Source organism: Papio anubis, chromosome 1 (assembly GCF_008728515.1).
Source record: "Papio anubis isolate 15944 chromosome 1, Panubis1.0, whole genome shotgun sequence".
In the NCBI taxonomy this organism is placed as follows: Eukaryota; Metazoa; Chordata; class Mammalia; order Primates; family Cercopithecidae; genus Papio; species Papio anubis.
In genome coordinates this window covers 81,904,889-81,926,927 of record NC_044976.1, presented here as the reverse complement: position 1 = coordinate 81,926,927, position 22,039 = coordinate 81,904,889, and the positions used below count along the sequence as shown (strand labels likewise).

The following is a 22,039-nucleotide window of genomic DNA, read 5'->3' as shown; positions in this document are numbered from 1 at the left end:
GCCATCTACTCAACTGATATGTATCCCGGGCCTGTTATGGACTGAATTGTGTCTTTCCCCACTCCCTGCCCAAATTCATGTGTTAAAGCTCTAACCCCAATGTGACAACACTTGGAGGTAGAGCCTTTTGGGAGGTAATTAAGGTTAAAGAGGTCATAAGAGTGGGGTCCTTTGGTAATCCCAGCACTTTGGGAGGCCAAGGCAGGCGGATCATGAGGTCAGAAGATCGAGACCATCCTGGCTAACAAGGTGAAACCCTGTCTCTACTAAAAACACAAAAAATTAGCCAGTCGTGGTGGCAGGTGCCTGTAGTCCCAGCTACTCGGGCGGCTGAGGCAGGAGAATGGCTGGAACCTGGGAGGTGGAGTTGCAGTGAGCTGAGATCATACCACTGCACTCCAGCCTGGGCGATAGAGCGAGACTCCGTCTCAAAAAAATAAATAAATAAATAAATAAATAAAAAGAGTGGGGTCCTAATCTGATAGGGTTGGTGGCTTCTTAAGAAGAGAAGGAGACAGCAGAGGGCTCTCTGTCTCGCTTCCCCCTGCGTGCATACTCAGAGGTAAGGTCATAGGAGGACTCAGGGAGAAGGCTATTCACAAGGCAGGAAGAGCGGTCTCGCCAGAAACCAACCCTGATGGCACCTTGACCTTGGACTTCTGGCCTCCATAACTGTGAGAAAATATGTTCTTGTTGTTGAAGCCACCCAGACTACGGTATTTTGTTATGGTAGCCATAGGAGACTGATACAGGACCTATTCGGTGCCATGCACTGAGCTAAGTGCTAAGTACAGCACTGAATGCAACAGACACAGTTGCTGTACTCAGGGGTTTCTTTCTGGAGGAAGAAGGTAAAGTGCGACGAAAGCTACTGGAGCAGAAAGAGAGTTACCGGTAGAGGATTCAGGGAGGAGTCTGCTTTATTTTAGGAGTCAGGAAAGGCCTGCTAAAAGTGATTATTTGATCTCTAAGGTAGGGTCAAAGATGGTAGGGGTTGGGAGGAGGGAAGTTCAGCCCAGGCATGGTGACAACCTGTGAGAAGGCTCCATGGCAGGAGAGGCTTGGTTAGTTGAAGACCCTGGAATAATGCCATGTGGAGAACTTACTGGCAATGGAGAGAGACAGGCCTAGTCCACATCACACGGATTCCCGAGGCTGCATCCAGAAATGTGGACTTGGTCCTAAGAGCTCAGGAAGACTTCTAAGTGGGGGAAAGGAAGCCAATTGAGGTATTATGAGGGGCTCTCGGGGTGGGTAAGCATGTCGGGAAGAATAAGGCCCCTCAGACCCTCCTGATCACAACAGCCTGAAGCACTGTTTCCCAAGGCTGGATGGAGTGTGTGGGAAAGATGATTTTTTTTGTGGAGAAATTGTTATTTTTATATGCCTAGAAAGATCTATCCCTTAGGCATGTTTTGTAATTGCACTTTCTGCAGCTTGCTAGGAAGAAAATGCCTAAATTATTTCAAAAAAAATTACTTCAGGCGTTTGTGGTTTTAAGGCCATCAAGTGCCACAAACCCTACCAAAACAGACCACTCAAAACAGAAAGTGTTGAAAGACATGCATAACCGAATCAGTCACTTAGAAATGTCTTTCTTTGCTTGTCGGCTATAGAAATGGTTGGAACTGATAAATGGCCTGCTGGAGAATTCGGTCTGCTGGAGGTGTGTCTGTCCTAGGTGTTAGCAGTGACACTGCTCTGACAGGGTTCAGGGCTACATCTCAGGCAAGCTTTGCCCAAGGCCCAAAGTGTTGAGTGGAAGACGATCAATTATGGTGAAGCTTGGATGTTATTGCCAAGTAGTCACACACTCAGCATGAATGTCACTCTCCTGGAGAAAGGAGCTAAAAGGAGATTAGAGGACGTGGGGTTTGAAACTGTGGCTGTAGGAAGGGGTGAGTGTGGGAAGGACAAGGGGGAAAACATGTCAGGCTACCAGACACTTGGTAGAGTTTATACAATTAGTTCCTCTTTCCCCCATGCAGCTGAGCCAACTCAAGCTAAGCACACAAACCATTCTTCTTAATGCCCTGTGAGCTTCACTAGAGTGACTTTCTGGAACAGAATCAGACGTTTCTATGATTTCCTTCAGTTATTTTTCTTGTGGCCCCTATTCCCTCAGTTGCTACTTTGCCTTGCCTCATCCACCACAGAGCACATCAGAGATACATATGTAATTCCTGGAAGATTTGAAAACCCTCAACTTGCAGAATCAGGGCATTTCTCCCAATTGTTGATATTATTTTTGCTTCCCCGCTCCCACCTCAATTTGGAATGCCCAGCTGGGCCTGGACTGAATTCTCCTCTCTGATCTGTAGCCTGGAGTTTTCTGCATATGCATCCTACCAGTGAGCCCTCCCTGGTTATCAGTGGGAACTCTGCCCAGAGAATAAGTGCAGAGCATGCTCCAGAGGGCTACAGTAAAGGCAGGAGATACGTTTGCCCTTTGACCGTAGAGAATAGTAAATTACCACAGATCTATTTAGCTCCATCTGTAGCATTTGGCACACTAACCTAGGAGATGACTGGAAAACCTGGTATCTTGGAAACTGAATGTTCTTTAAATGCAAAAATGGAGGACATGGCTAAATAAAGAAATGGTAGAAGAATTGTTTCAAGGTAGATTGTCATTTTTCAGTATAATATTTAGACAACTTGTCTGCCTCTCATTCTTTTCTCCCATTGACCTAATTTTAATTATGCCATACGAAAAATGTACTTGGTCTTTATAGCCATAAATTAAGTTGCTTCCTAGAATTGTTTCTAAATTTGGGGAGCAAAAGTCTTGGGCTGGTCTCTGATCATGTACTGCAAAAATGTTAGAAGACCATGAGAAAAATAGACAAGGTTAAATCCTGTCAAACAAAGTTCCATTTTAGAAAATTTCATATTTTGCGTGTTCATGGCTTCTTCAGTTACAAAGGGGATTAGGTTTCTTAAATTAAATTAAGATTGACATAAACCTCTTCCAACTTTTCCTCTGAATTTCAAGGTTTCCTTTAGGTTTTCTACACCTAAGTATGTCAAAGAATTGTTCAGCTTGTTCAAGTCCCCTTTTCTCAAATCCTAAGTTGAAATTCCGGACCACTATGTCATTGGTGCCTTGATTCTCGAAGGAGTTTTATTTTATTTGTGCAATATGAATGGAAGTGTTCTGTGCTTTCTTTAATGGTGATTTAGATTTTCTTTGCTCCTTACGCTTTCAGGAGATTCCTATCTCCCTGCCACATTCCTTAATGCCTTTGTTTCAAACATGTGTAAAACATATTCTTTGAAGTGTCTTACTTAGCCAAACCAAACTGGTGTATTACAAAAGAGTATTAAGGCTGTGCTTTAAAACCACCAAGAATGGAAATTATAACGAATTAACTTTCTTTCCCAAGCTACTCTAAATCATAACTGTCTAATTTTCTCTGGTCCTGCAACTGTAGCTCTACATCCTTTATTTACCTGTGTCCTCATGATAATTCTAGAAAGTGGGAGGTGAGCACCATTATGCATATTTTACAGTTAAGGAAACAGCATCAGAGATATTAAGTAACTTGCTTAAGGGAAGTCTGTTAGAGGGGCTTAGAGTTGGGATTCAAACCCAGGCATGGCAGCCTGCACTCTTCCCAGTGTGCCTCCCTGGCTCTCCTGGAGTCTGTGTTGGCTGCTGGCTGGGGAGAAGGGGATGGAGTGCTATATTTGGGACCAGTGGGAGACAGCTTTGTGAGATGTCTATATACACAGATGCTAGGGTCAGGTTGATATTTGAAGAGTCACCAATATAACTCTGTGCATTTTTTTTCTTATCTGTAAAATGGGGATAAGAATACTATCAACCTCTTAGGGCTGTAGTTAGAACTGAATTAAGCCATGTAAATTATTTAGTACCTTGTCTGGCACAGAGAAAATTGTTAGCAACTCTTATTTTATTTCTGTGCCTCCCTCCCTTCCTTCTTTCTTTCCAACATCAATCATTCCTTGAATACTTAACAAATGCTTGCGCACTAGTCTAGATATAGTTAGCAGATGTGAGCACAAGGGAGTTCTTGAAACTCAAAGTTCTTAAGCTTAGTGCGGGCAATAAATTATATAATAATGGGATATACATTACTGTAAACATATGTGTGATAAACAACCCGTTGAGTAGAATATTCCAAGGTGGAGAAATAATAAGGATATTTGGAGTGGAAGGAACAGAATATACAAAAATATGTGGTGGATGGCTGAATGTGGTGAAGGGAGTGAGAAGTGTGGTCAGAAGTGATGGAAGTTGAGGCAGAAAAGTAGAAGAGTAGGCAGAGAGGGGACTTAATACCACACATGGAGGAGTTATATTATTTATATAGGAAAGGCACATAATGCTCACTATGTATAAGTCACTGTTCTATGCCATTTACCAGTATTAACTCAATCCTCATAATAAGCCTACAATGTAAGTAACCCATTTTACAGCTGAGGAAACTAAGGTGCAGCTCCAAGTCACTCTGCTTATAATTGGCCCAGCTGGTCTTTGAACTCAGCCAGGTTGGCCCTGGAGCCCTTGCTTTTGCTGGTCTGCTTTACAAGCATGAACCTAACCCTGCTGAAAATGGAAATATACTCATTGAGCATAGGTTGGCTTGGGATATGATTTTCTTTTGAACTTTAGAAAGATCACTTTGGTGACATAGTTGGGTGCATTGGAGCAGGGAGACTAAAGGCAGACAGATTGGTTAGGAGGGAATAATGGCCCAGGAGGAAAAGAACAAGGACCAGGGCAATCACTGTGGGTGACAAATGTGAGGGTCAGTTTGAAGGCATGACAGTGGGGTGGTAGGGAGGCAAGGGAGATGAGAGAAAGTAAGGGCCACTTTGGTTTCCAAGTTGTGTTCTTGAGTAGAACCATTAATGTTTAGGAATCAGCCATGGAAATATGAAATGCATCATTAGATCAGAATAATTCTATGGCTTCTCAGTATATCAGTTTAAACCTTGTAACACCCACAGAGTTGATAGGAAGGAATGAATGAGAATATATATTTAAAACTAAAATGAAAAACAAAGGTCAACAAAAACACAGGGAAACTTGTTTGGAATATTTTTCTCTCACTGTGAAAATGAAACCATCTGTACCGTTTCGGCATAGAAAGGGGGGCTGGCAAAGAAGGTGGGCAAGGGACGAGAGGGTTGGCAGAGCTGAAGCAGGCCTGAGAGCCAGTGAAAGTATTGCTTGCTTGGAATATAGCCCTTGTTACCTCCCACTGATTACACTGCAGGACCTGCATGGAAGAGAAGAAAAAGCACTAAAAGAAACTATTTAAAAAATCTGCATTTGTCTTCTTTCTCAGCCCTCTCTTCCTCCCTGAAATCCATCGTTATCCTTTTCTCTCCAATTGTACTACTGTATTTTTCTCCAATAAAAACCAGTCTATTTGAGGTTGATCTCCTGTTACATTAGGAGGTGGGAGAACTTTATAGGGGATGCTTCTAAAACATGGAGTGGTGAGAAATCGGGATTATCAGAGAAAAGTACACAATCATAACTCAAGAGTGGCTCTTGCCATAGGAATGGTCCCTCAAAGCTCTCTGCTTTTTGCCTTCTAGATCAGCATGTTCACAAAGCTGTCTAAGGCAATTATTAAAAAGCCTTGAAACTTTGCAGACTATTTGGACTACAGATTGGAATATAGGTGCAAAGAAGTAGATTTACTGTGTCCAAATGCAAAACTAATCAACTCAGAATGACAATTTCATATGGTTATGCCCATTACAACTTTGCTTTACCTCTTTTGTCTCTTTGAGTATATGGGATGTCATTAATGTTACCAGCTGCATGACTTTCTCTGAGTACCAACAGCAGAGGAAAAAAAAAACAAAACCCCACACTCAACAGCCATTGGCTCTCCTGTTTTCCACTTAGATAGCTATTATACTGCCAAGGCAAATGTGAAACAGGCTCCCACAATAACAGCAGTTTCCCAAATGCCCTGTTAATTTTCAGTAAACCAAAATAAAATGTGTTATTATTTATTAAGAATATGAACTACATACGGTTTCCAGATGATAAGTATTTCAGTAAAGTACTACATTGAGAACAATTTGAGTTGGCTTGCAAGCTGTAACCTTAGAGTAATGGGTATAGCCCAGGGTCAGAATTGTCACTTTTATTGGGTTAATTCAATGCTCATGGTTTACAGACTATGATATAGGACCAGTGAAAAGTTTTTCCATCCCCAGTATCAGCTGCATTATACATACAATTTTATGTAAAAGAGTAGCATCCCGTATGTCATTATTTATTCATAATGACATTTACCAAGCAACTGCATGGCACAGGATGATAGTATAGTCTGGGGGACAGAATATGGAACACACATTCCAAACACTGTGTCTGAGACAACTCCTTCAATTATATCAGCTTTAGAAGCACAAAGTAGGAAAATAAAATTTCACAGTTACGAGACAGCATATCATGATTTCACAAATAGAATATGAAAAATGGAAAGATCTCAGGTTTGGACACAGTTTGGGCTCTCCTTAGGGTAGTTAATACATGCTTTAGGAATCTTTGCTATAACACGAGATCCTGAGTCTCCACTTGAATTGTGGGGGCCCTGATCTAACCTTTGCTTTCTAGAACCTTCCAAGCCCTGAGGAGAGGAGAGCAGCATCTGACCAGGACTCTGACAGCAACAGAGCACCCTCTGGATCTGGCCCTGGCCAGATCTCTTGTGAGAGCCGCCTGCTTCAGCTTCATTTCCTCTTCTCTGTGCTTTCAGTTTCTCATAGCTGGGTGTGTGATTTCCTAACCGAATGCTGCTTTGGGTTAGGGAAGACAGCCTCAGTTTCTGCTCTCCCCTGGTGGCCTGACTGTGAGGTGTTCACCCAGACCAAGGTCTGGCACCCTGCAAAGAGCTCCAGGCTGTGTCATCACCTCCCACCCTGAGGTCAGACCCTTCTGTTCTCAGGGCTTCAGGTCACTGAATTAGAATTCTAGTTCGATTTTGGCTATTTGTCTTAAAGAAAAGGAAGTTGTGGTGCTTTTTAAAAATTACACATAAAATATGTATTCATTTAGGAAAGTCAGAACCCCGGCCCCTCAAATTACACAAATTCCCACTGCCTAGTGATAACTACCGCTAACATTATGAGGTTTATTCTTCAAGGAATTTTCTCTGTACATATATACAAAAGCTTACTTTTTTACAAAATGAGATAGTGTGTGTGTTGTACGTATGTATGTATCTATATACTTTTACAATGTAAATATGCATTTTTTCTTGCATAAACACATCTAATTAAAAATGTACTCTATGACATTTTTAGTAGTTGGTTAGCATTCTAATTTACTTAAAATAAGTTTCAAATTTGAAATTTTAAGAATGTATTGTTGCACATCTATTGCTTTTATCACTTCCTCTGATTTTCCCAGTTCCTCTGCCTGAAGCCTTATCTGTGACTCCAAAGGGGATCCTGGTTCTCACAACAGAACGAATGGAAGAATCATCCCTGATAGATACTTGTCTGAAATGTATTTGCCCTGGATTTTTAAGAGTTCCTGAATGATTTTGCTTCAGTGTTCTTCTGACCATGTTGTAAACAACGCTGCCCCAAAGGAGCATAATAAAGTTCAGAAACTTCATTAGCATACTTAACAATAGCTAACATTTATAGGGTTTGTGTTAAATTAATTAAATCATTTAATTTTGACGAAAGCACCCTATGAGGTAAATACGATCATTCACGTCATTTCCAAGTTGAGGAAACAGAGGCACAGAGAGGTTAAATAACTTGCCTAAAGTCACACAGCTAGTAAAAGCGCACTTGCAATTTAATCCAAGCGCCCTGGCTCCACTGCCAAAGTGCTTCATTCCTGTGCTGTGCTTCTTTTAATGCTAAAAGCATAGAGTCTTTCTGCCTCATCTAGAGTGAACTCAAGCCCAGAATTGGTATCACTCAGACATCACTTCCCAAATCATAGATATTTTCTTGTCTACTCTTAGCTTTTATTTGTCAGTACAGATGAGTGAGACATTGATGGAGACAGGCCCCAGAGCAACCACCCCATAGACTGGCATCTCTTTTTGCGTTGCTGCGGTGTTGTTCCCTTGAAGTCATCTACAGTCTAGGATGCATCAGAATGGATAGATATGCCTTGATTTTCTTTGCTTCTGGTGCAGCATGGAAGGAGAACAAGGGTGTGAGAGGTGAGCGCGCAAGTGCTCCTTGATCTTTCCTCCAGGATATCTTGGGGAGTTCAAATCTTTCCTCAGACCACCCCCTCCACCCTTCCACTTATCTACTACCTCTCTTGAGGTAGTGAGAGCATAGTGGGGAGAGACTACAACTAAATTTGTGAATTTAATTCTAGTTTCAATCTCATGTAAATGTTGTGTGTGTGTGTGTGTGCATGTGTGTGCTTGCATATTTTGGCTTTGTCTCTGAGTGCTATGAAAATATAGGAAGAGGGGAAACATGACCCATCCCAAATACTCTCTTTCACTTGCTGTGCAGCTCTCAGGAATTATGCTAATTTTATGTAAATCTTGATAGTCTCTTATCCACATGTAGAATAAATATGTTTAAAGAACAACCATTCTCTCAAACTATACCTCAGTGAAAGGAAGAAAACAGCAGCTTCAATGAATAATTGAAACTTACATACCAATGTACAACTGGAAGCCAACGTACAGTCTTCTGACTTCCTCTACTTCAAGAAGTCAGCACTCTGACACGTGTCTATAACATTTCAAAGGGACATAATCTGCAGATACCCCCTACAGGTAACTGACTGCTGGGGTGGGGGTACTTTGATCTTCTGCTCCCCACATCACATACATACTTTGTTGGTTGGAGCACTGAGCACTGTCTCATCAGTCAGCCCCCAGAACACAATTGCATTCCAGAGGCTCTACTTTAATGCTGCCAGGTAGCTTCTCTCTTTTTCAGCATGTGCTTGGTGCTCTTCTTGAAATTAAACAGTGACCTCTTACTTACCTTCAGGTCTAACACCAGGCTGGCTGTGATCCTACCCAAAGCTTGTCTCCTGATTCATGCAACCAACAACCGGGGCTCATCAATAGTGAAAAGCAGGTCTTTGCTCCTCTGTACTTGTCATCAAAGCCAAAGGAGATCACGTTCCTCAGGGCACCATCTGGCTAGAATTTATGTGGTAGGCATGGAAATATTATTTTCTAGATATAATATTTTCTTTGCTTTGGCATGGCTGATAATGGCACCCTGCCACCACCAGAAACTAACCATGTCATTTTCCTCCTGTCAACAAGTTCTTACCAATGATTTCCTGTCATTCCTTCCCTATTTTAAAAGGGGCAGCTTCTCCCTTGGCAGCATACTTCGGGAAATAATCGCATCAGCTGGGCAGCTGTTGAGGTAGAGAGTTCTATGCCAGAGTAACGACCTCTTTAGGATTCATTGCTACACTGACAACTGTGACTTGTCCTCACTCCATCTGATGTCTTACCAACAGCTCCTTCCGTAATTCCCCACGCCGTGGCCTTTGCTCCCCACCCACTGCTGAAATGCTCTGGTCTTCCACTTGCAGCTTTGCGCAGTCTTGGCTCAGTTGCTCATTGTCGTTCCCTTCTTTTGGTTCCCATTGACGGGTCCCTCCTTCCCAATGCTCTCTCCTGATCTCTGCTTTCTAGGTCATTGAACTTCTTTGAGGCCTTTGATTTTTCTCTTTGGTTTTTTCGTGTTTCTTCTTTGCTTCCTCTTGTTCCTTTGGCTTCCAATCTGTGGGCCATGTAGGGCTCCAAAGAACTCTGTCCTAGGGACCTTTCCTCTCTACTCACTCTGAGAGTTAACCCATACCTATGCATTTAAATGCCACCTTAGTGATACTAACCGAAACTTTCAGCAGTGACTTAAAACATTAAAATTATCCAAGCACACACTTTACACAGGCAAATATTTCTAAAAGCCTTGGTAAAATTCATTCCCTGAAGGAAACCTCATATCCTGTCATATCCTATTTGTGGAACCACATTCAATTCTTTTAACTGGTATTTTTGGGCATTATTTAAAAATCTCTAGAAATAATACTTACATTCCTCTTTCTTTCTTCCTATTTTTGTATGTTCTTAGCTATTGGCTTCCAAGGTAAATGAAGAAGATTTAACTTCCTTTCACATATACCACATTATACCTATACATATTTTCTCCCTATTCTTTTTAAAGAATCATTTTAAAGTTTGAATTAAATGAATAATCAGTGTTTATGTTTGACTATAAAAATATTACTTACAGTGAAAGATAGATAACGTACTATGATTATTTTAAGAGGTAACATGGAGTAATAGTTAGGAGAACAGATTCTGGAGTCCAACTACCTGGATTCAAATCCCAAAGACAGTACTTATATTAGGAGCTAGCTTTGTTTCAGTTTCTTCAACTGTAGAATGAGGTACTCATAATATCTGCAACAATGAGTTGTGGTAATTAATATTTAATAACTGAATGAATATAAAATTAATATAAAGAATTAGAACAATGCATGCCTTCTAGTAAGCACTAAATAAGTGTTAGAAATTTTTGCTTTTATTATTATTATCTTTCCCTGTGCAACATTTAATTTTTCCTGGGATTAACAATAACAATCATAGTCATGATTTTTATTTTTATTTGTATAGCTTTCCGTGTACTAGCTATTCTTACTCTGACTTGGTTTTAGCTCTACCTTCCACATTCGGAGGCAATTGGTGCCAAGGATTCCTGAGTCTCTGGGGACTTCCATGATGTAGATCAAGCTGCTTCTCATTTTTGCCTCCTTCCGGCTCAGGATTCAGTTGCCTTGGGTGCACCAGGTCAGTTGCTACTCATCCACCTGCTTTCTAACTTTTAATGTTTTGTCATGCTTTCTTTAATTTGGATTTATATCTTCAAAAAGCGTCATTATTATCATTCTAGTGGGACTTCAGGAGGGTACAGAGGGTAATGTGTATTATAACATTAAGGAAGACAGATCTTAAATAAATAAATGCATATGAGCATACCACTCCAAATTACAGGAATAACCTGTAAAGGAAAATAGTAGGGTAATTTGAGAGAACAGCAAAGAGGGACCTAATTTGGTCCTCTTTGGTTTTTGTGACATGGCTTTTTGAGAAAGTATTATTTAAGCTAAGCCCTAAAGATAAGTGAGACTCAGTCAGGCAAAGATCATAGAGAAAAACCTTCCCTGCAGACGAGGAGCCTTGAGATAATAGAAGAATCAGGACTCTGGACTGAAAGTGACAGACTCCAAGCCTAAGGTGAAAAAAGAGAACTGTTTAGTCCATATAAGTGGGACATTTAAAAGGTGGAGACAGTAAGGCTTGACTGGATCCAAGGATTTATATGAGGCCTCAGATTTCTGTCTCTCTATCCATCTCTTGGTTCTATTTGCCTTTGCTTGGCCTCATTCTCAGAGACTTCCTCTATTTGGTGGCAGGTTGGCCACTAGCAATCACAAGGCTACATCATTCTTATAGCTTCTGTCCCAGAGAAAAAGAGAGAGGCTTTCCCACCATTTCTTTTAAAATCAGCATGCATGTATGACATCTCACATTCCTTGGGATGATTACAGTATGGAGCTCTGCATTTGGCCAGACATGGGTCCAACCATAAAGACAGACAATAATTTGGCTCATGCAATGTACTGAAAGATATTTACGGCCGGGCGCGGTGGCTCAAGCCTGTAATCCCAGCACTTTGGGAGGCCGAGACGGGCGGATCACGAGGTCAGAAGATCGAGACCATCCTGGCTAACACAGTGAAACCCCGTCTCTACTAAAAAAATACAAAAAAACTAGCCGGGCGAGGTGGCGGGCGCCTGTAGTCCCAGCTACTCGGGAGGCTGAGGCAGGAGAATGGCGTGAACCCGGGAGGCGGAGCTTGCAGTGAGCTGAGATCTGGCCACTGCACTCCAGCCTGGGCGACAGAGCAAGACTCCGTCTCAAAAAAAAAAAAAAAAAAAAAAAAAGATATTTACTATTAGAAGAATTATGAGAGATAAGATTATAGAGACGTTAGGGTTATTTAAGACAGAATCTTATGGGTGATGTTAAGCACTTGGAATTTATACTACTTGCAATGAGAAGCTATTGATGGATTTTGATCAGGGAGTAACACAAGCACTGTAATTACTGTTCATCTGATCCAAACTTTCAAATCCAATTACCTTTCCAGGCTCCTTACTGTGTCAGAGGCACCACCATCTTCCTGCTGTCTTAGGCTTACATTTTAGAGTCATCTTTGAGGTCTCTCTTAAATTTATCACCCATATAAAATTAGTCATTAAGTCCTATAGATTTTCCCTTCCTGAAGTCTCTTGAATTTATCCTTGCTCCTGCTTCAAGTACATTGTCACATCCTTACAGGTTCTTATCACCTTAGACTTGGGTTCTTGTGATAGTCTCCTAACTGGCTTCTCTTCTGTTTTCTCCCTGCTTCCAAGTCATCACACATGGCATTGTGAGATAGTCCTTTTGAAAATACCACTATCTTCTTGTCTCTCCTCTACCCAGGAGCCTATGCTGGTGTCCTATCATTTAATGAATCATACCCAAATCCCTCAGCCCAAAATCCAGAGCCTTCCATCATCTGGCCCTGCTGCCTTATCTAGTCTTATCTTCCCATTATCCCTCCACCACAATAAGACATGGGCCCCGACTCCCCACCTCTTCCATTCCACAAGTGGGGGAAGATGGGCTGTTATAAATTGCTTTGCAGACAGAAGAGGATAGAAACTCAGGGAAGAGAAAGGAGAATGTGAGCCACTATAATGAACCACAACTATGTTTGATAAAGAAGGGCTGAGGATGTAGTTGTGTGGCTAACCTGAACTCAATGGTGTGGTCAAGCGAGCCCGTCTGAGTGAGCATGGTGGGCAGATGTTGATGCCCAGGAGAAAGGTCCAACTACGCATTTTCAAGATGAGACATTGGCTGGAAGGAGGATATTTGCTCAGCAAGCCTTTCCAGGGTGTAATACCCACACCCTCTTACACAGTGTGTGGGCCAACTCACAGGTTTCTGGGAACTTGCCCAGACTTTTCAGGGTCAATTGGTACTGCAGAGAAATGATGGATTATCCAGAGAGGTATGAATAGTGTCAGGAAACAAGATCAAGCTGGGTGGGATCTCATTACTTATTTTTGTTAAAGTAGCTTTATGGTGGGGGTTTGGATTGGTGTTTGTAATCTTGAGGAATAATATGCCATTGCAATGGGAAGGGAATCTGGCAACTTTAAAAACCTACTAAAGTTCTAAGGAAAGTTGGATAAGAAAGTTTGTAGCTAAATCCTAGGAAATAATAGAAAAGTTAAAAAATTTAACACAGGGGCCAGGCACCGTGGCTCACGCCTGTAATCCCAGCACTTTGGGAGGCCAAGGCAGGTGAATCATGAGGTCAGGAGTTCAAGACCAGCCTGGCCAACATGGTGAAACCCCATCTCTACTAAAAATACAAAAATTAACCGGGTATGGTGGCATGCGCCTGTAATCCCAGCTACTCAGGAGGCTGAGGCAGGAGAATCGCTTGAACCCGGGAAGCAGAGGTTGCAGTGAGCCTGAGATCGCGCCACTGCATATCAGCCTGGGCGACAGAGTGAGACTCTGTCTCAAAAAAAAAAAAAAAAATCAATCAATAAAAAACAAAAACAGAATTGCTATTTTCTCTACCTGGGAATGATTTGGTTAATTGCTAACTACATGATCAATTATTGGGTGCCAGGAATAGACATAATTTGTTCAAATTTTATGATTTCCATAATACTTGAAGTTATTTTGCAAAATGAGGAGTTTATATTAAGTTTTAAGGGGTGGAAGAGTTTTATTCGTCCAAGAGAAAAAATTTTAAAATCTGATACAAGGCCACAGTAATTCTGTGATAGAAAGAATGTGGCTCCCTGAAGATGTCCACACGCTGCATCCCTGGAACCTATGAATGTTAGTGTACAGGGCACAAGGCACTTAACAGCTGTGATTGACCCTACTGGCCTTGAGATGGGGAGATTAGCCTTTCTTATCCAGATGGGCCCAGTGTAATCACATGGGTCTTTAGAATTGAAGAATCTTTTCCAGCTGGGGTTAGTCAGCAAGAGATATGGCCATGGAAAAGTGTCAGAGAGATGCAATGCTGCTGGGTTTGAAGATGGACGAAAGCCAGGGAGAAGGAGATCACAAGCCAAGGAATGTGGGAGGCTGAAAAAGGCACAGAAACAGATTCTACCCTGAAGCCTCCAGAAAGGAACACTTGCTGGCAACACCTTGACTTTAGCTAAGTGAGACTGCATTAGACTTCTGACCTATAAAACTAACATAACACATCTTATCTTGTTTTAAACCACTAAGTGTTTGGTCATTTGTATGGCCACCATAGAACACTAATGCATATAGAAAACTAATGCATGTTATTTAGTAAATACATATCAAATGAATGGAATTCATTTAAGAAATCAATAAGAAAATCATGTAAACGTCTTCTTCTGTTTGGATTGGTACTTATACATGCTTTTAATAAATGATTCATTTTAAAACTCACATTGATTGAGCACTTGCTTGTCCTAGGCACTTTTCTATGCTCTTGTATTAAATCCTCAAAGTAACTGTTTGAGATCATTACTATCAGCTGGTGAATTAACCTTTCCAAAGTCATACACTTAGAAAACGGTGAAGCTGAGTTTTGAACTAAGGAGGCTACAGAACTCATTTGTTTAGTCACTATGACAGTGGTTCCCACACCTACCTGCACAATAAAATCACTTGCTGAGTTTTTACAAATCTCAATGTCCAGATGACACCCTAAATCAATTAAATCAGCATGTTTGAGTTTGCAGTGAGACATCGGTACTTTGTAAAGTGTACAGCAAAGTTTGAGAACCACTGCATTCAATGTACTACCTCTCAAACTACAAAATACATTTGGTGATTTATTGCATGTAATAGCAAGAATTAGAACTCGATTTGTGTAAAAATACAATGCAAATTACCTCTGACTCTAAGTCGGTGGTTTTGTCTTAGTTAGTACAGAAACTGTCATGGGCTGGTTAAAAGGGCAGTCGTTAGTTAATCCAAAGACTACAGTAACATTGATTGTGCCTGTAGACACAATTTGGATTGTCAGTCAAAATAATGGAGGGGTAGCAGTAGGGAAACCTTTCCCAAAATCAGACAAGAAGGAAGGAGAAACAAAGATCTTTATCTGGTATCTAAGCCAGAAGAGAATGGAGAGCTGCCAGATGAGATCTGTGATCAAACTGCCTGTCTGGACATCTTGTCACCACTGTTGTTAAGTCTGTGTGCTTTACATGTCTTCAGCCTTAGTCGAAAGCAGCTCTGCTCCCCCTTTACGGTTGGCACTGTGCCTGAGAACCTGTATTTCCTCATTTTGCCATATCCTTGCTTCCTTGTGCCATAATGGATAGCTTCTCCAGGGACGCCAATCTTGTTAGCAAGGGTAGTATCCCCCTTCTGGTCAAGGAGCAGACTGGAAGTTGGAGCACTGTTGGAATTCTGGCTGCAATCTCTGGCTGCCGTATTGGCAGATGACTATTTTTCTCTTTAAATGAAATTTTTTTTTTTTTTTTTGTGAGGTATATTACCCAACTTCTCCTCTGGCAGGAGAGGCCCTTTGTGTTTTTTCATCTGCTGCAAAACTTCTTAACTTTCTCAATTAGTTTTGAAAACAGAAATTGGTTCAGCAGGTTTCAACTGGAAACAGGTGTTGATGATGGTGTCCAAATCTTCAACTGAGGTTCTTCTCTTCCCTTTGCCAGCCTTTGCATGGAGTAATGAACAAGTCCGTGTTGGATGTAGCAGATTGCACATCTCCTCACGGGTCAGAGCTCTTGATTTAAATCACAAGCTTGCAGAGAATTATCACAGAGATGAGAATCATACATTAAAATGCACTTTTGTCTCACTAGTAATGATCACAGACCCCATTACATCATTTATTTGTTTACACTAAGCCATAAACTTGCTTTAGCCAGGATTACCTCAGGATTCCTCGCTAAAAGCAAGACAATCTTTTTGGCTTAGTTCCTCCCACTTGGCTATATACTCTTTGCAATTTCACCAGAACGTTGCCAACACTCTGCTCTGATGCGTGCTGTGTAGATGTAGAAGGAAAATAGCTAAATCAAGAGAAGGAAAGAAGTAATTTACAAAATTTTCATGACTAGCATTATTGATTTTCTGTTGGACTTGGACTCATCTTGGTAAATTTTACAGATTATAATTCAATTTTATTTTTTACCAATTCTTACTTTCTTAATTTTTAAGTTAGTCAGGAAAGAAAGTTAGTTAAGAGGGATTAATCCAAATGTGATTGTAGCTTAAGTGGAGTGGAGACCTCATTGTTTATCTAGTGGATTCATATAGCATAAAGATACAGGATTACCAGCCAAGGAGTCGTCTGGAGGCAATTCATAAAACTCTCTTTTCTCATCACACAACATCACCTGGAACAAGGACTCTAGGCTTTTCAAGATTTAAAGGTGGCTGAAAAATTCTGTGAAAATCAATGAGAATTGAGATTTTAATAAATCACAAATTCATTAATACTCCAAAAACTACCCTTCAAGTTGGGAAAATCAGTATTCTTTCCTGATAATTCCTTTATCCTATATTTTCCTTGCAGTTAATTTTACTTTCGTTTTCTCAAAGCCAATTTGTCTTTAAGACAGTTGTTAAGTCCTATTCTATGCCCTTCATTTTCAAAGAATTATATGGTTGCCTTCTTCCTTAGAGATAATTTAACAAAGCTTACAGACACATTGTGTGCCTGTACGCGCACACACACACACACACACACACACAAACAAATTTATCAGCTAATATCAGCAAATGATCAAAGCCCTGTGGAAACTATTGAAAATTAAACTGGGTTGTAGTACAATGGTATCTGCAATGTATTGGTTATTTATCTATGTTTATAAATAGGACACAAAAGCTTAATTTTATCATAATTGAAGAGCAATTTTGAGGAAGTCATGTAATTTAATGGTTTAGCTGTCTTTTATTGCTCTATGTAAATGGACTAAATAACAGCAGTAAATGTTGAACATAATCTAATGCACTACAATTTCTTTGGAACACAATTTAAATTTCAAATTATGTTTAATGCTTTTGTACATATCACAGGTCTCTTTTTTAAAGCTTATCACATGGAATTGATTTATTCAAGGAAACTAGCATATGGAACAAAACAGGAGAATGGGTCATTTGGAAATATGACCAAATATGCTGAAAAATGTGCGTCATTTACTTTTAAATCATCTTTCCTTTCATTATTATAAACCTCACCAGTGCCTTCCTGTATTATATATTTAGAGAGTCTTTGAATAAGACAACTTTTTCCAATTGTATTGTGTTACTTGGCCTCAAACATTTCCTGTTCCTTTTGTGTAATTAGGCTCAAAAGGAGAAGGTGATATAGAATAAGACGCAATGTGTGTATATGTTGGCCCATTTTTCCTGTAGAAGTGATTCATTAATTGGCATCTGCCCTTGGTGCTATATTCACATCCACGCCAACATATCCTTCTGCATGAAATAATGTTCAGTGAAATAGGGGAGAAAATGTTGTTCTCTTTGGATTCCATCTGATTTCAGAATGTTGTGATTAAGATGCAGATGTGAAGGTCAGATAAAGAGGCTAAAAATAAAACATTTTTGTGAGAGGCAGTTAGAAAGCTTTAATGAAATTTTAAGATGGGGGTGTTAGAAATAAGCCAGGATGTCTAACTTGCATTCCCTTGGGCTATCACAACAGGGAAGGATTCCTCTAAAAACAAACTCATTCATGAAATGTATAAATCTTAGAAAGAAAGTACTCAAAATATATTGTGCACACAACAGTATGCTTTGGATCTCATAGGATTTTCCTGTTTAAAAAATAGGGTTGTCTGCTCACAGGAAGACATCAAACAAAATTGAGAAACTATGGAAACACACTTGCTGCTAGGTTGAAAAGAAATCTGGGCTGGACACGGTGGCTCATGCCTGTAATCCCAGCACTTTGGGAGGCCGAGGCTGGTGGATCACCTGAGGTCAGGAGTTCCAGACCAGTCTGATCAACATGGTGAAACCCCATCTCTAGTAAAAACACAGAATTAGCCGGGTGCGGTGGCACAAGCCTATAATCCCGGCTACTTGGGAGGCTGAGGCAGGATAATCGCTTAAACCTCGGAGGTGGAGTTTGCAGGGAGCTGAGATAGCCCCATTGCACTCCAGCCTGCGCAATTAAGAACGAAATTTCGTCTCGAAAAAACAAAAGCAAAACCGAAAAAACAAAAGAGAAATCTGTAAACCTACTATAACAAAATTATTACTAAATTTACTGCACACAATTATTAATTATCCATGGACCAACAGACAAATGATGATTTATCCTACATCTCTTACCTTCTCAGGGTGAAGCCTTTTCATGCCTTCTGACAGTTTCAACTTTCAAGTAGGTTGCTTAATTCAATAGGTATCATTCATTTATTTGGAATTCATCCTTGCTTTTGACAGACTTTAGGCATTTAATGGTAGCCCAACCAGTAATGGAGCTCAAAGACTTATGAAGAGGACACATAGTAAACAAATAATTGTATGATTATAATAAATTTCTAGATGAAGACTGGAGAGATTCACTTCTTTCTGCTGATTCCTGGTCCTATCACTATGAATCCAGCTCCTTGACAGTGGCAGCAGCAGTTCGTTCCAGTAGCCACAGATGACATCTATTCGCAGTTTTTCCAATACTCACAGAACAAGTCTCATCTCCTCCTGGTACCAGTGCCTCTCCCCAGAAGACTGAGTCCTTACCCTGTTTACTTTCTCCTCTAAGCTTCTATGTTTTAATAATTCAAATCTCTTCCTTTTGTTTCCTTGGAGTGAGAGTTGGTTCCTGCAATTCCTATCTCTGTGATACCTTACTGTTCCTATTTGCGTTTCACTTCCTCAATACCCAATTAAGAATCTTTATATTAAATTCTCTCTATTAAAATAATTGATATGGTGAAATCTGACTGAAATTTAGTAGATATAGTTGGCCAAACTCTAACATTAATCACATGTGCATTTTTTTTTATCCTAAAGACCTGCCTGGATCCCCTGTAAGCACTGAGAAACACATATTCAGAATATCTAAAGTCACATACAATAATAATTTTTTAAAATATGGTATGACCAAGCCAGGCATTGTGGTAGACTTTGGGAGATTACCATTGATGAGTTTATAAGTTAATGGAGCAGATGAAAATATAAACAACTGACCATAAAATCACTCAAGAAATGAGCCTATGAAAGGTATTTTTAAGGACATGTCAGCCTGATGATAGAGACAACTAGATAGATAATGAAAAACTCATCATTCCTTAACTTAGTTGTATTTGCTGATTCACAGAAACTTCATCCATTAACTTAGGTCCACTTCTGCCTTTGGGTAAGTACAGATTAATATAAGTCCTTCTGAGAAAGCAGGAATCGTACTGTAAGTAGAAAATGAAACAAATGTTAAGTGGACCTGACACAATTAAAGAAACTTAGGGCAAGAACCTAGACTATTGTTGGAGGTGCCCAGCAACTTTTGTTATGTCTTGGTGTTTGGGTGTTTTTGGAATGCTTGGTAACTTCTTTGGCTACCCGAATACTATTTCTCTTCCTTAATGCACCATTATTGCTGCAATACTACATTCTTTAGCATTAGCAACCAGGCCCATACCCCTTGTTATTCCCCTTACAATTCCAGGGTTTTGAGTTTAATGCTAGTTCTTGGCCCCTAATTGTCTTATTTGGTCATAGATAATTTGGATAAAGATAATTAGATAAGCTCTCTGATGCACTCTGGATTCAAATGTCTATCTTCATGAAATAGCCCACTATCATATGTTGCCTAATGCACACTAAAATACTAGTTGGCGACAACTGCTGTTTTGAAAAGCAAAGCAGAATAAGGGTGTGGAGAACAACAGGGATGTTATTTCAAATAGAATGTTTACTAAAGATCTAACTGATGAGATGACATTTGAGCAGAGACCCAAATGAGGCACAAACCAAGCTGTTGGAAAGATGAAGTGGAAGAGCATTCCAGGCAGATGGAATAGCAAATGCAAAGGCCAAATGTGGACATGGTCTTGGCCTATTTTGAGAAAGTGCATGGATGCTATGGAGAGGAAGTAGAGTGAATGAGGGGTAAATGGTGGGAGACTATATTAACAAGATAGTCAGAGATAGGTCACGTTGCAGATCATGGTAAGAATTTTGGATTTACTTACCAGTGTGTGGAAAGCCATTGGAGATTGTTAAACAAGGAAGTAATGTGCTCTGATTTAAATTTTTAAAGGATAACTGACTTTTGTGTGGAGAATAGATGGTTGGTGGCAGGAGCCAAGACCAAGGAGAATGTTATTGTAGTGGACATACTGAAGAAAAAGGATGGTTTGCAATAAGGTGGTTGTGATGCCAATGTTGAGAAGTTGCTGACTGACTTTATTGATTCTTTAGCGGTGAGCTCAGTTCCAAGAACCACTGGACTGCTGCTTCAAAGATGTGCCAATTACTGAAATGAAGAAATCTGTTGAGAAAGCAAAGCAGAGACACATAACTCTAGCTTCCTCCCCACCCATAGGTTGTATAGAGGAACAATAAATTTCATTGAGGTCATATATGCAGCAAGCTGAACGTTCAGGGGAGAATTAGGCTAGAGATACAAATGTAGCCACTATTGTGATACTGGAAGTCTTGTGATTAGATAAGATTAGCTATGAGATGAGTGTAGATACAGAAGAAAAGAGGACAGGAGACCGTGTCCCAGGGTACTCTAACATTTAGAAGTAATGAAAAGGAAGAGGCAATGGAGAATGAAAGGAGGGTCAAATGAGGTAGGAGAAAAATCTAAGAGTGGGGTATGGAAAGGCCTAGTAAAGACATAGTTTCAAGAAAAAGAAAGTGGTCGCCTGTGCCACATTCTTCTGAGGGGTCAAGAAAATTTGTGGTAGTGCACTGACCATTGATTTAGCAATATGGAGTCATCGGCAACCAATATAAGGCAATATATGAGTGGAGATAAAAGCCTGACTGGTACTTCTTTGAGAAAACACGAGGTTGAGAAACACTTAGTATAGTTAAATTTTTTTTATTTATTTATTTTTATTATTATACTTTAAGTTCTGGGATACATGCTCAGAACGTGCAGGTTTGTTACATAGGTATACACGTGCCATGATGGGTTGCTGCACCCATCAACCCGTCATCTACGTTAGGTATCGTTAAATTTTTAAAGGGCCTTCTTTAAAGAGAATCAGGTGAATGGAGCAATAGTTGAATAAGATGCTCGATTAAGAGAATTTCTTATATTTTCTGTTGGCAGATACACATAATTTTATCAATATGAAAATGATTTGGAAAAGGGGAAATTAATGATGGAGAAGAAATGAATAAAGACTCTAGGAACAAAGTCCTTGAATAGGTAGGTGGGGATAAAATGTAATATTATCATGTAGGGGTTTGCCTTTCATCCACGATGGAAAGAAAAGTGCAGGAATGAAGACACAAGTAGGTCAATAAATTTAGTGGTGGGAGACAGAAGTTTTTTTCTGGTTGCTTCTTTGTTTTAAAATGGACTATTTTAAAAAAGCAGTTTTAGGTTCACAACAATGTTGAGCAGAAGGTATAGAGATTTCCTATATATCCCCGCCCCCCAAACCTGCACAGACTTCCTCATTAGCAACATCCCCCACCAGAGTGGTACATTTGTTACAGCTGATAAACCTACATTGACACATCATTATCACCCAGAGTCCATAGTTTACATTAGGAATCACTCTTGGTGTTGTACATTCTATGGGTTTGGATAAATGTATAAGGATAGGTATCATTATAACTTTTTTTTTTTTGAGATGGAGTCTCGCTCTGTCGCCCAGGTTGGAGTGCAGTGGCACGATCTTGGCTCACTGCAACCTCTGCCTCCTGGGCTCAAGTGATTCTCATGCCTCAGCCTCCTGAGTAGCTGGGATTACAGGCGTGTGCCACCATGCCTGGATAATTTTTGTATTGTTAGTAGAGATGGGGTTTCA

At 40.2% G+C, this 22,039-nt stretch overlaps 1 long non-coding RNA gene across 1 annotated transcript in view; it reads left to right on the top strand.

Annotated features, from left to right (window-relative positions):
* LOC108584055 overlaps window positions 1–22,039 on the top strand; it is a 37,689-nt gene that overhangs the window by 3,009 nt on the left and 12,641 nt on the right. Inside the window, exons 2-3 of the long non-coding RNA XR_002519799.2 lie at window positions 10,664–10,796; window positions 21,334–21,432. This is a non-coding gene — a long non-coding RNA (uncharacterized LOC108584055). The remainder of the gene's footprint in view (window positions 1–10,663; window positions 10,797–21,333; window positions 21,433–22,039) is intronic.